The sequence below is a fragment of the Bubalus bubalis genome, chromosome 14 (assembly GCF_019923935.1).
Source record: "Bubalus bubalis isolate 160015118507 breed Murrah chromosome 14, NDDB_SH_1, whole genome shotgun sequence".
NCBI lineage: Eukaryota > Metazoa > Chordata > Mammalia > Artiodactyla > Bovidae > Bubalus > Bubalus bubalis.
Window position 1 is genome coordinate 66584424 of NC_059170.1, and position 18179 is coordinate 66602602.

An 18179-nucleotide genomic window follows, 5' to 3' on the forward strand; every position below is an offset into this window, starting at 1 on the left:
CAAGGCACAGCTACAGCCCAGAGACCAGTTTAATGAGAACAAGGGAACAGGCAGCAACAGGCTCCAGGCCTCTGAGGGACTGCGGCTGTCGGCAAGTGAGAAATTTAATAAGGGCCAAAGCGCAGCTTTCAGTACGCCTTTTCAGCCGCTCCTGCACTCTGCACAGCCTTGCTGCCTCTGCTGCATAGGGGAAGGGCTGACGACACTTTTAAATGCTGTGAGACATTCTGTGGGCCGATAAGATTCAAAACCATCTCTCCCTACAGGGTTGGTTTAGGGGCTAAGAGCCTGGAAAATTTCATTTTTAAAGATTTGCTGCTTTTGGCGAAATGAGTGAGAGCCAGTGCTTCTGAAACCACGAAGCCCATATTTCACTTCTCAGGAAAGCCTGGGGCTGAGAGACAGACGCAGAAATGTTTCCCATAACGAGGATTTAGGGTAAATGAAATGTGCATATTAGGAAAAGCAGACAGAGCGAAATGTGTTAGTTCATCCTGGAAAACAGTGAAATTGTAGATACGTGAGGTTTCTGTTTGTTAACAACAGAGTGTGTTTTATTTTACAGTTCGGCTTTCAAGGGAAAAAAACCTTTAAGAAAATTTCAAGGAAGATTTATTCTTCATGTGCCAATCTTCTTAAAGTAATTTGATTTCTTCTGGTTTTAGCTCTCTTGGGGAGGGGAAACACAAAAAACTGTTTGTGTTTTGGTACTGAGGATGGAGGGCTTCTCTGATAGCTCAGTTGGTAAAGAATCCACCTGAAATGCAGGAGACCCCAGTTTGATTCCTGGGTCAGAAGTTCCGATGCAGAAGGGATAGGCTACCTATTCCAGTATTCTTGGGCTTCTCTGGAGGCTCAGCTGGTAAAGAATCCACCTGCAATGTGGGACACCTGGGTTCGACTCCTGGGTTGACAAGATCCCCTGGAGAAGGGAAAGGTTACCCACTCCAGTATTCTGGTCTAGAGAATTCCATGGACTAAAATAGTCCATGGGGTTGCAAAGAGTCGGACACAACTGAGCGACTTTCACTTTCACTGAGAATGGAAAGAAAGGAAACGGATGGAGCTTGAGGACTAAATTAAAATTAAGAAAGAAGGTTTTAAAACAGGGATGGAAACAGAATGGAAGGGCAAGGAGAGGTTGTAAAATCTTCCTCAGACTTAGAAATTTCACAGGGCTCCCAGGTGAGGCTATTTCATGAGTGGTTTGTGTGGCAGGTTCAATTAGCAGAAATGACAACTCTGAGATGTTTCTATCTCCATATACAGGATGCTGACTTCCACAGTCCTGGGCCTGCCCATTTGCAGGCTTCGTTTTCATCTCTGTGTTCACATTTTACATATCAAACCAGCTAAATAATCTACAAATTGATAGGTTCTCAAAGACAATAAAGCTATTCCCAATTGTTCTAGACCAAGAAGCCCATGGTTCAGGATAACGTCTGAACTTGCCCACGAGAGATGGTCCCCCCAGTGCCAGCAACCCGGCTCCACCAGCTCCTCACTCACGTCCATTCCAGCCTCGGAGGGCCATCCAGGGAGCATGCTTACCCCTCCCGTCTTCCCTCTGCTACTCCGTCTGTCGTCTCATCTCCTCTGGCACACTTACACAGACGTACGCTGGGTTCTAGTGTAGCCTCAGCTGAACACTTATTCGGGGTTAAAAGTCCCACCACGCGCTTTGCTCTGTTCTCTCACTTAAACCTCACTCCCCCAGGAGGGGAGCATCTCTGACAGCCTGCCTGGACCTGCAGAGCCACCCTCCACTCCGCTCTGTCCCTGGGAGGCTGGCCTGTATGGAGGGTTGCTGAGGGCTGAATTCTCTGACATCTGCTGGGGGGTCAGCCAGCGGGGACCCCAGGGGAGATGGGGGAGGAGGGCAGGGCAGGGCGATGCCCTGGCCCCTTCCACCTGAGACTCAGGCTGGTTACAGCGCTGAGCCCAGAGCAGTGCTGCTCCCAGGGAGGGGGCTCTGCCACACTCTCCCTTGGGGGGGGTAACTGCTTCCTCCCTCCCTGATCACTGAGGGTCTGAGGGCAATTACGGCTCAGCTGCCGTCAGTCTCAAGGTCACGGTGCTATTCCTTGTGGTCCCTTCACACCAGAGCCCTGTATACAGTCCCTTGTATAATTCTCATTTTAAAGGCAGAGAAGCTAACTTGTAGCGAAGTCGGGACATGAGCCCTGTCTGTCTGATTCCGGGTCTGTTCTTAACTGTCTTGCTTGTTCACTAAAGGGAAGGAGGCTTGAGAACTGAACCTTAGGTTTCAGTTTTGACTTTGAATTCTCTCTGCAGGCCCTTTCCTTTGCCCACTGGCCCCTTCAACTGCAAACAGAGCCCAGCCACTGGACCCGACTTCCCCATTTCCCAGATACTGGGTCTAGCTGCTAAGATGCTTAGGGTTGGTTTGCAGTCCACAGAGTACTTTTTATTTCTGGACCGAAATGAAGGTCTGCACTCTACCTGGGCTGCCCTCCCCTGGCCCTTTCCAACTGGCACATCCCGGCTAGGGTGTTACTAGGAAGACCCAGTCCTCTGCTGCCGGGCAGTGTGGGTGCCCTGCTCTGTGTCCTATGGCAGCGCACAGAGCTCCGTGGTGACCCTTCCTTATGGCACACTGCCCTGACCTCCACACCCTCCTCAAGGCAGGACCACGTCTCATGTTTTACTTTCTTCTTGGATTTCTAGTGCCCAGCTCAGGGTCTACCTATGGCAGCTCCTGGATCAATGTCTGGATGAACAAACATGCTCTTGGAGAGGGGGTTTCACCGCTGGCTGCTGAGCCCTCTGGCTGAGCTCTGAAAGAGAGACAAGGATGAAGGAAGGATGCAGGAGCACCCACTGCAGCACAGCCCAGGGCGCCGTCGGAGTCCTCATTCACCCTGACTCCTCCCTCCTGCACACCACCCTCCTGGAAGGTGGGAAAACAGCAAAGCTCGGTGCCGCTGACGGACATTCCAGAAGAACCCAGTGAGCAAGGCCAGGTGCTGGGAGCAACCTGGCCTCTGTTTGTAGAGAGAATGCATTGGGTTACCTAAAACGCCACTACCGTTTTGTGGACAAGTCTCATGGAGGAAGTTTTCCATGAAGAGGGCTGTTAACATAAATGAAAGTGAAAATCACCCACGGCCAACCATGGCTGGTCCAGCAAGGCACAGTTATTCTTGGAAAATGAAATGGTGTGATAGGGTTAGAGCTTCCACTGAGCGGTCCCAAGACTTGACTGCAATAATTGTGCTAATTAAGGGATGTTCCACCTCCTCCTTTGCCCCTGGACAATATCAGTGTCCCTACAAAAATGGATGCCTGCTGAAAAGACTTCCAGATAACAATCAGTTGTTACCTCTTTCCGCTTTTATGTAACTTTACTGTGATAATTCACTGCAGCCTTCTAACTTCTTGCATATTTCTTAGACCTGATTTAAGGTTCTGCTTTTCCTTATTGACTTTTGGTTTGAGAGACAGACACAGAGAAGACAGGAAGGAGCTGGTATCAGAAGCAGTGACAGGCAATGAGTTATTACACTTATACCTGTTCGGATGGTTATTATCAACAACAAAAAAATAATGAAAGTTAACAAGTGTTAGGATGCGGAGAAAATGAAACCCTTGTGCACTGTTCGTGAGGATGCAAAATGGTGCAGCCACTATGGAAAATGATATGGATGTTTTCCAAATATTAAAAATGGAACCACCACGTGATCCAGGAATCCTTCTTCTGGATATATTCCTAAAGGAGACGACATCAGTGCCATGAAGAGATACATGTGCTCCTGTGTTCACTGTAGCATGGCCAAAATGTGAAAACAATCTGTGTCCACTGATGGATAAATGAATAAAGGTGGCTCAGTGGTAAAGAATCCACCTACCAAGTGGGAGACATGGATTTGATCCCTGGGTCAGGAAGATCCCCTGGAGAAGGAAATGGCAACCCATTCCAGTACTCTTGCCTGGAAAATTCCAAGGACAGAGGCGCCTGACAGGCTATAGTTCATGGGGTCGAAAAAGAATCAGACAGGACTCAGTGACTTAGCACAGTGAACAGAGGAGCCATGTGGGCAACTGACTTTGCGGCTGTGTGGAGGGTGGGTTTGAGGCAGGAAGACAAGTTAGCCGCTGTGAGCAGACAAGGGAAGGACCGGAGGCACAGGCAGTGGTAACGGTTGGGGGAATGGATTCCAAAAGGAGTCCAGAGGGAAAAACAGGAAGATGAGGTGATTAGCTATGGAGAAAGGGAAGGCCAGGATGCCTCCCAGGTCTCCAGCGTGGACCACAGGGGCTGCGTCAACCATGGTGGAGAGCACGGAGGGGAAGGGACCAGGGACAGCCCCAACGCGTCACCACAGCACCCGGCAAGTCCAACCTGTCTCTTCAATAGACACAGCCCTCCTGGGGGAAGCAGCTCTGGGCAGCTGTGTCCTTACAGTTAGGAGATCAACACCTAATGTCCTACCCCAGCCTGCCTTCTAGAAAGACAGGAGGTGGCCCATCAGTGGGAGAGAGGGATGAAGAAAAGTGAACCCGAGTCTTTGCTGAACCAAACCCCAATAAGGTCACGTCCGGTAGCCCTGGTTCAGCGCTTGGCTCCCCTGCACTGCTGCAGGAGGTACAGAGGATAGAAAAGCTGCCGTCCAGACCCTGGAGCTCAGGGCTGGGCAGAAGTTCCGGCCTGCCTCTCTTACCCCAGTGTAGCTGGGAAAGCAAGCAACACATACAAGCAAATCTTCTGAGCATCTGAAATGTGCCTCCTGGGCTTCCCTGGTAGCTCAGTTGGTAAAGAATCCACCTGCAATGAGGGAGGCCTGGGTTGATCCCTGGGTTGGGAAGATCCCCTGGAGGAGGGCATGGCAAGTCACTCCAGTGTTCTTGCCTGGAGAACCCCCATGCACAGAGGAGCCTGGTGGGCTACAGGCCATGGGGTTGCAGAGTCGGACATGGCTGAGTGACTAACACATACACAGCACAAGTGCCCAAATGTACTGCAAATATTCTACATAAAAAGCCTCTGAGTGCAGCAGTCCACACTGACAACTGAGTCATCATCTGGAAACAGCAACCCAGAATGTGCCCTTTAGTCTAACTGGAGGAAGAACGTGAAGATGAAGAGGTGGGTGACTTTGCAAGTCCTGTCCTCTGAGGGCTGACTTTGCTTTCAGAGGCATTTCGTGGTGTGGCTTCCTCAGCCTGGGATTCAGAGAGATAAAAGACACAGATTCAAATTCTGGTTCCAACAAGGCCTGGTAGAGTGACTTTGGGGAAATTATGTATTGTTTCCCAGTCTCAAGTTCTTTTGTAAAATGACGAAAATAGGACCCACATTATAAGAGATATTATAACATATATCACATGCATTGTATAATAATCTATATTACATATAACACACAGATAGATGAACGGATGGATACAGGTAAAAGATATAACACAGGGAAGTGCCCATCACATCGCAGTCATTAAATGCCAGCTCCCCCCTCCTATCTCCCCTTGTTTGTCTCTTTTCTATCCCACCAGCTCCATCTAACTTTTCAGCTTCCCTCTGCTGAAATATTGTGCAGTGAGACCCCACTCACCATCAGGAAGACCCAAGGGAGTGGGAGAGAGGAACAGATGAGCCTGAAGGGACTCAGTCCAGTGTCCTACCCTCTAATCATGGAAACAGAGCAACATAATTAAAAATTTTGTACCAAGTCTCAGAATCATCCTTGACTGACTGTACATCCTGACCTCAGCTTCTACACTGCTCTGGTAGGGAAGGAGAGAGAAGCCACCTCTAGTCATGATATTATGTGATAGATGTGTGGACAGGATGTTCTGGAGATCTGCTTTTCAACCTTGATCTTTGAGGATGGGTATTTCCAAGCCTTTTATCAAGAGGAAATTGCTCAAGCTTCCCTGAGAACACTTACTCAAAGGCATATTAGTGAAGAAAGTATTTTTATGCAATTGACGCTTTCAAACTGTGGTGCTCGAGCAGATTCTTGAGAGTTCCTTGGACAGCAAGGAGATCAAACCAGTCAATCCTATAGGAAGCCTTCACTGGAAGGATGGATGCTGAAGCTCCAATACTTTGGCCACCTGATTCGAACAGTCAACTCTTTAGAAAAGACCCTGACGCTGGTAAAGATTGAAGGCAGGAGGGGAAGGGAACAACAGACAAGATGCTTGGATGGCATCACTGATTCAATGGACATGAGTTTGAGCAAATTCCAGCAGATGGTGAAGGACAGGGAAGCCTGGCGTGCTGCAGTCCATGGGGTCACAAAGAGTTTGACATCACTTAGTGACTGAACAACAGTGCAATTGGGCGAAACAAACTTCTATGTATATTGCAAACCAGAGAAACTGAGAAGGGCCAACCCAGGCCCAGTTGGTTGGAAAAACACCTGAAAACTCAATCAAACCTGGGCATTCCTCCTCTGGATAGCAGAGTCTGCTGGATGTGCAACAACCCCTGGGCAGCCACCAGTTGGCCCTGCGTCTTGGCTGTCTGTGAGACTCAACAAGTGTTTACTGGATGAATGTCTGGAACACGTACTAAGCAATCTGAGTTCTCGTCCTCTTACTCTGGTTAATAGGACAGATTTTTTAAAATAATAAAATAAAGCAAAGCTTTTTAAGCTGTCAAATCTCTGGTGCTTAGTTGCAAGGCTCACTTAGCAAAACAGATTTCAGCACATTATTCGGATTTGTAGACCAGAATGACCGGTAAGACCTGAATGTTTACAAAGATGTAATGCAATTACTTCAGCAACTAGAGATTTGCTTATGTGCATGCCAGAGCTTCCTCCTTGCAAACCTGAAAGGGACAAGGGAAAGTTCACGTATTAGAACCATGTGCAGGCTGACCTCAGCAAGGCATCCTTGGTGAAACGCAATGGCCAAATGTCCCGTTACCCCTGAAATGTGGTTAATACTTTGAAAGCTGAGAAGGTGGAAGCCGACTGGGGAAAGCTCTAGATGAGGAAAAAAAAGGGACACTAGAGGGGAGATGGGACACACATCCCTTAGAAAGTTTACATATAACTGGAGCTGAAGTCCAGGAGTTGGGCAGGAGGGGAAGAAGGACAAACTCTTCCCCAAGTGTGAGAAATTGGCAGCATACTCCATTTGGAGTAAAATAGTTACCAAATAATAATAAAATAAAACTTGTCCACAGTAAAGGGTTGGGCTGGACAAGACATCGTCCAAAGGTGTCCAAAGTAGATCCAGGGACCTACTTCCAAATGTGTAACTTTTTGATTCTTGCATCAGCCTAAAGGACAGCATCCCCAGGAAGTCTAGGCGGTGAGCACACAAGGGAAACACCTCTGAGGGAGGTTCGGACAAACCCACTTTCAACTCAGCCTCTGCTGACAGTGGATTGGAGGTGGGGAAGGGGGCGGTCAGAGGAGGATAAGTGAGGGGAGCTTCCAACAGCCAGGAATGTTGTGTTAGGAGAAACATGGCGAAACTTTCAGCAGCTAGAATTAGTTCTGATGAGTGATGGATTTGCAGCAAGGAGTGCAGACATCCAGTCTGGAGGTGATTAACAGGGGCGCTAACTGATGATTCTGAACCCCGGGCAGATTGCCAACTCCACTTGTGCATCTTGTAGGGCTTTTGCTCTCTGCCTCCCTCCTCCAGCCCGTCTTCCTTCTCTCTCAAGTTCTGCTAGGTAAGCAGTTACGAATCTGTGCACACTAACAGCCACTCTTGGGAAATGTCTTGTATCTCCATCCTGTTGGCCTTGGCTTTTGATTGCACTTTTTGCTTGTCCCCTGGCCTCCAACAGCTCTCTCACAAGGCGCTTTTAAAAAAATTTTTACTTTTTGGCTGTGCCATGTGGCACGCGGGATCTCAGTTCTCAGACCAGGGGTGGAACCCATGCCCTCTGCACTGGAAGCATGGAGTCTTAACCCCTGAACCTCCAGAGAAGTTCCCACAAGGCACTCCTGAGGATGACTAGAAATTGCTTTCACCCTCAGAGGCTTATCCTCAGGCATGCACTGTGAGAGCACGGCAAGCCTATCGGAAGCTGTGGTGTGGTCTTGTGTGCAGCCCTGGAGCACGTGTACCTGCCATTGAGTCATGGGCTCCTGGTCCCTCCTTCTGAACCACCTCCACGGTCGTTTCCAGACTTGCTGGTGTGAACTGGTACTTCTCCTCTTCCCACCTCCATCTCTTCTCTTCCTGGTCACAAACCCAGCTCAGACTAAGAGGTCTGAACTCACGACTCATATTATTACAGCTCCTGGCGAGCTGGCCACTTTCCTCTCTGTGCGCCTTTTGGTTTTCTAACCAAAAGAAAACCTGTACCACCTGCCTCCAGCCTCTGTGCTGGCATGCTCCATTCCAGAGGATAAACCTTTTAAAACATAATAAAAGCCTAGTTTGATTCTTTTGTTCACTCGATGTGGTGCTAGACAAATGAAACATCCTGATATTCAGAGATTTTACTTTCCCATCGCTAAGTATTGGTGATACATAAGTTCAAAGCTGGATCAACCCTTCCAAGTTATATTTTAAAAATTACGTCTCAAATTGAATGAGACATGTTTTATCCAACACAGTAAGCACATGATATCTTTAGATAATTGGGTCTTAGATAATTAACCATTTCCCCTGCCTGACAACCTGGTAGATACTTGAAGACAATCCTTCCAAGTCCAGGTCACTGTACGCCACTCTCGGGGAGCCTTCCTCAAGGCTTGGGCAGGGTCCACCTCTCTCTCTGGAAGTCCGTCCCCCCCCACCTCCCCCCCCCCCCCTCCCCACAACCACCAGCTCCTGCCGCCCACCTTAGGGACAGGCAGAAAGGCCAGATTGTAAGTTATCTGTTTACTGCCTGTTGCCTCTGGCAGACAGGAAGCGCCTGTGTGGCCAGGGCAGTAATGAATCCATTTCAGCAGCCATGCCATATTGCCCGACACGTATTAGTTTCAATAAATGTTAGTTAAGTGAGCAAATGTCAATCCCCTGCCTTCCATCCTCCAGGCTAAATATCCCGAAGCATTTAGATGCTACTTAAATGACAGTCTCCAGGAGATGATGCGTACATGAAGTAAGCGAGCAGAGGGACTGAAATGCTCTTCCATTTGTCCTGAAGCCACACTGTTCAGTGTGGAAAAGGAGACATTCCCTTCCTGCTTCTCCCACTGGGCGTCCTTTCTACCTTGTTGTTGTTTAGTCACTAAGTTGTGTCCAACTCTTTGTGACCCCACAGATTGTAGCCTGTCAGGCTCCTCTGTCCTTGGGATTTCCCAGGCAAGATACTAGGGTAGGCTGCCATTTCCTTCTTTAGGGGATCTTCCCGATCCAGGGATCTAACCTGCATCTCCTGCGTTGCAGGCAGATTCTTTACTGCTGAGCCACTAGGGAAGCCCCCCCCCCCGCCCCCCCACCAGCTGGGCCTTTGCAAAGACAAAGGCACAGATGGGGTGAACTTCACCTTCCCCAAAGTCACTGGCAGGAAATTGCTCCCACCACTGTGGAAAATGGAGCATTTCTTGACCTCAGCAGTACTGTTTGTAAAATTTCCTCCATCACCCTGTGCATATCCCTGCACCCACTTCTTGAAACCAGAGAGTATTTTATGCTTGTTTCTTTCCTAAGGGTTAGAGGTGAACGAACTGCCAACAGACCACTAATGGTCCTTCTCCCAAAGCCGCGGAGAGAGGGTCATAGCCCATGAATGAAGCTGAAATATGGTCAAGCAGGACTTGTAAACAAATGGCACTTAGGCACCCACAAGGTCCACTCAGTATAGACTAGGGGGGGTGGCGAGGATTGGGCGTCTTTCTGAGACTCCTCAAAAAGCAGCCACACTGAAATGCAGGAGTAAAATCAGTGAGCCTGCAAATTATAACCAACATCAATGCCTGTTGAAATAAAAACAGTGAGGCTAGAACAACAAAAGAAGAGTGCAGGGTGGTGGCTGGTCTTTAAGGTGGAGGGAGGCAGCAGGTGTAAGAACCGTCTGCACGCGGCCACTCTGACCAGAGATTCGCGGCAACAGTGGTCCCCCCTTGCCAGAAATCACCTTTGGGAGACAGAGGTGACTGGGAGCCCACGAAGGGCTTTATGAAAACACCCAAGGCCATCCAAGTCCACCCAACTCCTCAGCTCTGATCCCTGGTCACTAAGGAAACTTCCTGTTGGAGTCTGCTTTCTCCTGGAACTTGCTAGTCTGATGACATGCATATCTCATTATTTTGCAGGGCATGCATCTCATTATGATTTAATAAATGGACATTCCAGTTGTGGGCTTTTTTTGGTTTTGTTTTAATATCTTTAGAGTCTGGCTAGTATGAATCAATTACCTGAGATCATCTGAGCAAGATGAAGCAACAGATCTAATTTCATTTCTAAATGTCTAAAGCCAAGGTTAAAACTATGTACCCATGGTGGCCTGGATGTGGCGATATATCCCACTCTGTGAGGTTTATGAAAATATGATGACTGCTGCCTGCTGACAATGCCAGTTCATTATTTCTATCAGGGTTAAATGAGAAGAGGAACCATCATAATACCCCAGGCTTGGATGTTTCACTGGGGCTCAATAATCACATCGTGTTCTCTCCTGCTGAAGCGTGGGTTTGTGCTGTCTCTCGGGGACACGTGGGTCCATAAAGGGGCAGCTCTCAGTGGTGGAAAGAATGATGAGTTCCTTGGTAAGGAGCATCCTTTGTCTCAGAAAATGGACCTAGTGTGCCAGTTAAGCATTCTTAGTTCCATTCTTACAAAGCTAATTATGCTGTGTACCTCGGTCAATTTATTTCTGTGACTTAGTTTAAAAAACTGAACAATGTAGGAAGCCAGTCAAAAAGTAAGGGTATGCGCATGAGTATTCACCAGGGATTTCCTCTAGGTAGAGAGGTCAGAGGTCACAGCATGGGTAAGCGCCCTCACCATCCACAGCAGATCTGGCAAATCCATCCCTAACCATCCTTTAGCATTGACTGGTTTGATCTCCTTTCTGTCCAAGGGATTCTCAAGTCTTCTCTAGCACCACAGTTTTAAAGCACCAATTCTTTGGTGCTCCACCTTCTTTGTGGTCCAACTCTCACACTTGTACATGACTACTGGAAAAATCCTAGCTTTGAGTATATGAACCTTTGTCAGCAAAGTGGTTTCTCTGCTTTTTCATACACTGTCTAGGTTTGTCATAGCTTTCCTTCCAAGGAGCAAGTGTCTTTTAATTTCATGGCTGCAGGCACTGTATTCAGTGATTTTGGAGCCCAAGAAAAGAAAGTCTGTCACTTCTACTTTTTCCCCTTCTATTTGCCATGAAGTGATGGGATGGGTGCCATGATCTTAGTTTTCTGAATTCTGAATTTCAGGCCAGCTTTTTCACTCTCCTCTTTCACCCTCATCAAGAGCTCTTTAGTTACTTTATGCTTTCTGCCATTAGAGTGGTATCATCTGCCTATCTGAGATTGTTGATATTTCTCCCAGCGATCTTGATTCCAGCTTGTGATTCATCCAGCCCAGCATTTCTCATGATGTACTCTGCATATAAGTTAAGCACGGTGACAACATATAGCCTCGACATACTCCTTTTCCAATTTGGAACCAGTCCATTGTTCCATGTCCGGTTCTAACTGTTGCTTTTTGACCTGCATACAGGTTTATCAGAAGACAGATAAGGTAGTCTGGTATTCCTATCTCTAAGAATTTTCTGGTTTGTTGTGATTCACACAAAGCCTTTAGCATCTCAATGAAACAGAAGTAGATGTTTTTCTGGAATTCTCTTGCTTTTTCTATGATCCAGCAGATGTTGTCAATTTATCTGTAGTTCCTCTGCCTTTTGCAAACCCAGATGTACATCTAGAAGTTCTTAGTTCCCATACTGCTGAAGCCCAGCATGAAGGATTTTGAGCATGCAAAATGAGCATGACTGTACTCAATGTAGTTTGCGCATTCTTTGGCATTGCCTTTCTTTGGGATTGGAATGAAAACTGACCTTTTCCAGTCTTGTGGCCACTGCTGAGTTTTCCAAATTTGCCAACACACCAAGAATAGCACTTTAACAGCATCATCTTTTAGGATTTGAAATAGCTCAGCTGGAATTCCATCACCTCCACTAGCTTTGATTATAGTAATCCTTCCTAAGGCCCACTTGGCCTCACACTCCAGGATGTCCAGCTCTAGATGAGTGACCACACCGTCATGGTTATCTGGGTCATTAAGACCTTTTTTTGTTTTTTTTAAATAGTTCTTCTGTATATTCTTGCCACCTCTTCTTAATCTCTGCTGCTTCTGTTAGGTCCTTACTGTTTCTTTCCTTTATCGTGCCCATCCTTACATGAAATGTTCCCTTGGTAACTCCAATTTTCTTGAAGAGATCTCCAGTCTTTCCCATTCAGTTGTTTTCTTCTATTTCTTTGTATTGTTAAGAAGGCCTTCTTATCTCTCCTTGCTATCCTCTGGAATCTGCATTCCGTTGGGTATCTTTCCCTTTCTCCCTTGCCTTTCACTTCTCTTCTTTCCTCAGCTATTTGTAAAGCTCCTCAGATAACCACTTTGCCTTCTTGCATCTCTTTTTCTCATCAGACTGGACACCAACAAATTCATTATGGTGTCCAGCCTACCCATCTTCAATCCTTCCCAGCAGCTTAGGCTACTTGGGCAAAGATTTTTTTTTTCCAAGTCCTGATCCTCAAAGGAAGATTCCTGGCAGGGAAAGGACCTACCAAAAGGGTTTTTAAAAATGAGTCTCCTTGTTAGGAAAAAAAAAATATTTCTCTTGCCAAATAATGGATAACATAAATGACTGTGGAGATCCAAAAGAGAACCGATTTATCAAGGATCTCCACCGACAAAATGAGGAATGTTTGAATGGCATGCGGAGAGGAGAAAATGGGGTGTCTGTCACAGCCACTGTTGCTACAAGCTGGTATCTCAGGGCGACAGGCTCATCAAGGGGCAATAACGCTGCTGCACCCCCCAAATGGCAGAGGCTGACCTCTTTCCCATGCCAGGCGACACGAACGATCAAAGGCTCGGCACGGAGTCCCCTGGGGAGCACCGGCTCCTCTGTGTGCTGCCTGTCGGTCCTGACCCCCTCAGCAGCCTTCCTCATCAGTCTTCAGATCAAGGATGGGATAGGAAGACCAGGCACGGCGGACCCATGCGGAGTGGTCAGAGTGTGAGGTCCATGAGTTTTCACTTCTGACACTAGTTCAGCCCAGAGCCAACCTTCTAACCGAGAATACCAACCCAGTCAGAGCCTTTCACAGCGTATTATCCGGTCCTCAAACATGCCTAAGGCACCCCAGTTCCTGTGTCTGCATCCTTCCCCTGGTTGGGATGCTGTCCTCTGGCTTCTCTGCTTACGTTTAGTCTTTTTCAAACTTCTGGATATCCTTGGGATGATGGTCCCTCCTTCCTGAATACCCTGTCCTCCTCAATGGTGGCTTCATCCCAGGAACTATGAGAGCTGGACACCAGCCTTGAGTGTCACTCAGTCTACTTAGGAAACTGCTTGTCCCACCCTATACACTGTACTCTGATGAGAGGCATCATGTCTTTGTCATCTTGATTATTTTCAGCACCTCACACAGTGCCTGGAATAGAGAATGTACTCAAGAAATACCAGTTGTTGACACCGATGATGATGATTTTGAGACCAGTAGTTCTCCAGGCAAGAGCCCTATTATGTAGCAATTTATATCTAGGATTTGGCCTTTCACTCATAACAATCTGAGCACTGTGGAAAGTATAAGTGAGATGTCCAAAGTCCATCTGTTCTCTGCTTGAGACTCTCTGAGCTCTGGAAGGTACCAAGGAAGATAAAAACCCAGGCTGCCATTTTGAAGTCTGACACAATCATGAAATCAACCGGAGACCAATCCTTGAAGCAAAGCTACTGGTGACCAGGCAACCATCAAGTTTCAGCTCATCAAGTTTATACTTAATATAAAAACAAAGAAATACAGTATTTCTTTGCTTAATGCTCTATGGGAATCCAGCCAAATATTATATTGTAGACTGCACTGATAAGGAGTGGGATGTATTAATTCTACTGCTCAGCTCATACCCAACAAACCTGTCAGTATCTCTATCCCAGATTTTTGAACTCCACACGTGCTTACCGTAGTCAATGGGTGTCTCAAAGGTGACTCAAGTTCAACATGACCAAAATGAAATTCCTAGTCTTGCCCACTCCCTAAACTGTTTCTACATCACCCTCCTAGCATCTGCCCCAAAGTTGGGTTTATCCTTGAAGCATCCCTACCCTTCATCCTTCACATCCACAGTATATCTACCATTTCACCTCCATCCCTGCCCCCAGGGCAGAAGCAATCCTCACCACTCATCCAAGCCCCTGAACTGTCTTTGTCCTGCCCTGTCTAATCCCTTGTTTGAAGAGTAGCCAGAATAATATTCGAATGAAATCATTGTAGTACACAATATAATATTTGGCTGGGTTCACGTAGAGTGCAGAGTGAAAATCAGATCAGGTCACACCTCTGGTCAACTGTTCTTTGACTTCGCACTACAACTTGGGTTAAAATCTAAGTTTTTGGGACTTCCCCGCTGGCCCAGTGGTTAAGACTCTGTGCTTCCACTGCAGAAGGCGCAAGTTTGACCCCTGGTTGGGGAACTAACATACCACATGCCACATAGTGGGGCCAAAAAAAAAAGAAAAAAACCATCAGTTTTCTTTCAGGTCTCCCCTTCCCCTGGCTCTTGCTTATATCCTGTCTTGATCCTCTAACCATGTCAGTCTTCTGATATTTTCCTACTTATGCGCCATGGCAGACACAGTGTGTTACCTACTGCAAATCCATTTCTTGCCTTCTTCCTCACTGAAAGTGAAAGTGAAATTGCTCAGTCGTGTCTGCCTCTTTGCGACCCCATGGACTGTAGCCTACCAGGCTCCTCTGTACATGGGATTTTCTAGGCAATAGTACTGGAGTGGATTGCCATTTCCTTCTCCAGGGGATCTTCCCAACCCAGGGATCAAACCTGGGTCTCCCGCGTTGTAGACAGAGGCTTTACCGTCTGAGCCACCAGGGAAGCCCCCTCACTAGCAGTTCTTCCTCACTAGCAGAACTCTGATTTCACTCAAGAATACACTGCACTGTTAGACAAAGGTTTGATATCGTTATTGTAAAGTGTGTGCCACGCCTGACCTAAAATGTCCATGTTTCAAGGGGATTCTGCTTTAATATTTTCACTAAGCTGAGGTCAACCAAACCACTTACTGTGGACTAAACTGTGTAACCCAAAGCCATATGTTGAAACCCTACCCCTCAATGTGATGGTATTTAGAGATAGTGCCTTTGAGAGATAATTACGTTTAGATGAGGTCATGAAGGTGGGGCCCTCCTGATGGGATTAATGTCCTTAGAAAGAGAGATATCAGAGAGCTTTCCCTCCCTCTTGTCAAGAGGGGGAGGACACAGCAAGATGGTGGCCATCTGCACACCAAGCCAGGAAGAGGGTTCTCACCAAGAACCAAACCAGCTGGCTCCTTGACCTTGGACTTCCAGCCTCCAGAACTGTGAGAAATAAACGTCAGTTAGTTATGTCACTCAGTCTGTGGTATTCTGTTAAAGCAGTATGAGCTAAGGCACCACTGCTTGGTTTTAAACTGCTTATCCCAATAATGCAGTACATACCTCCTCTCAGGTATTCTGACATATGGTACCCCAGTGCCAAGACTTCAGGGAAATAATTATATATAGACACTAATGCAGACCAGAGCAGTGGCTCAAGATTCAGAACAGATATAATGAAGCAAATAAGCAGAAGGCCAGATATAGGGTCAGTTTTTCACCTAGACCCATGGAAGATTTCTCTAGATGATACCTGTTTTGGTGCTCTGCGGGAAGAGGACTGGCTTATCGCTCATTTCTCTAAGTCTTTCACAGTCAAGCTGGTCAAGGATAAGACCTTTAGTTGAGGGTTTAGGGAGCCAGGGAAATAACACAAGGCCATGGCCAGTGTCTGCTCACCCAGGACCCTCCAATACAGTATGCAAAATTGTATGGGTGTGAGTTTATAGGGAAGAGGATCCACAGCTTTCATTAGATTCTCAAAAGGGTCTGGAACCCACCTCCTTCCATAAATAGGATCACACTACGGCAGAAGATGGCCAACGTGCCTCAGAATTGAAAGCATTCTCTAGGTGCAATGTGTTAGCTTTGTATAATAGCTCAGATGAATCTGGCTTTTACCTAAATTCCATAAGTGGGAGCTCTACACCCAAGTACATCGTAACAGATAAAATTCTCCTGTGATAAGGCCAAGAATCTACAAGAGCTGTCAGCTAAATCCTCATTAAATTGCAAAAGTTGCCAGTTGAAAGGATGCTGGAGAAAGACTATTTGCTTCCCAGATAATGAGACAAAACCAATACAGGGGGGTGTTTCCAGTCTTTCTCCCATCACAGTCTCTCTCAGCCTCTTGGGTGTGGTGGGCTTTGTCCCCTCCTTGAGGATGTTAAGGAGAAGAAATTCATCTGCTATCAGGTAGGGACTCACTGACCTAAACCTACCCTGAGAGTATGTTCCATAATAAGTGTTTGAAAGTATCACTACAAAAAGAAATTGTAACTTAAAAATAACTTTACAGTGAACTTAAGCAAATCAACACATAACTATAAAAAGGAGGAGAAGGGGACGACAGAGGATGAGATGGTTGGATGGCATCACCAACTCAATGGACATGGGTTTGGGTGGACTCCGGGACTTGGTGAGGGACAGGGAGGCCTGGCATGCTGCGGTTCATGGGGTCACAAAGAGTCAGACACGACTGAGCGACTGAACCAAACTGAAAATAAGTGCAACAGGCCTATGACCATGGCGTTTCCTGGGTCGTAGAGATAAGGCACCTGAGAAGAAATGAGCAATTCTAAGGCTAAATTTTGGTTTTCATCACATTTTTCTTACTGTGATTTCTTGTTTTAACATATATGTATTTGGTCTTCACTGCAGCACATGGGCTCTCTGCTGCAGCATGCAGGTACTCTAGTTTTGGCTGTAGGCTTGGTTGTTCATGGCACGTGGGATCTTAGTTCCATGACCAGGGATTGAACCTGTGTCTCCTGCATTGCAGGGCAGATTCTTAACCACTGGACCACCAGGGAAGTCCCTCTTACTGTGATTTCTGTTGGATTTGCCCTAATATTTTCATATTGGTTTGTATCGTCAAGCCAAGGTGGTACATGAAAAGATGCTCAACATCATGAGCTGTAAGGGAAATGCAAATCAAGCCCAGAATGAGATACGACTTCATCTTTCCACCTACTAGGAAGGCTGTTGTCAAAAAATGGAAAAAAATTGATGGCAAGGATGTAGAGAAATGGGACACTTGTGCATCCCTGCTGGGAATGTAAAATGTTGGTGTTGCTTTAGAAAACAGTACGACAACTCCTCCAGTAGTTAAACACAGAATTGCCACGTGACTCAGCAATCTGAGGATACACTCAAAAGCATCAAGAGCAGGACGCAAACAGGTATTAGCACACCTGCATTCATAACAGCATTACTCACAATAGCCAAAAGGTGGAAGCAACCCAAGTGTCCACCGATGGATGAATGGATAAACAAAAATGTAGTATATACACACAATGAAATATAATTCAGCCTCAAAAAAGAATGAAGTTCTGACACACACTGCAACATGGATAAACCCTGAGGACATTATGCTAAGTAAAAAAAAAAGAGAGAGACAAAAAAGGACAAACATTTTATGATCCCCTTTCCATGAGATACCTAGAGAAGCCACATTCATAGAACCAGAAAGCAGAGTGGTGTTGCCAGGGGCTGGGGGAAATGAATGAGCGTTAATATTTAGTGAGTTTCTGTTTGGGAAGATGAAAAAGCTCTGGAGATGGATAGTGGTGATGGTGGTACCATACTGGGAATGTACTTGATGCCACTGAACTGTACTCTTCAGTTCAGTTCAGTCACACAGTCATGTCTGACTCTTTGCGACCCCATGGACAGCAGCACGCCAGGCCTCCCTGTCCATCACCAACTCCCGGAGTTTACCCAAACTCATGTCCACTGAGTCAGTGATGTCATCCAACCATCTCATCCTCTGTCGTCCCCTTCTCCTGCCTTCAATCTTTCCCAGCATCAGGGTCTTCTCCAATGAGTCAGCTCTTCTTTCAGGTGGCCAAAGTGCTGGAGCTTCAGCTTTAACATCAGTCCTTCCAGTGAACACCCAGGACTGATCTCCTTTAGGATGGA

At 46.7% G+C, this 18179-nt stretch overlaps 1 protein-coding gene across 4 annotated transcripts in view; it reads right to left on the reverse strand.

The window, feature by feature from the left end:
- The window catches only part of CAMK1D (calcium/calmodulin dependent protein kinase ID), a 392897-nt gene that overhangs the window by 18878 nt on the left and 355840 nt on the right, over positions 1-18179 (reverse strand). The window lies entirely within an intron of this gene.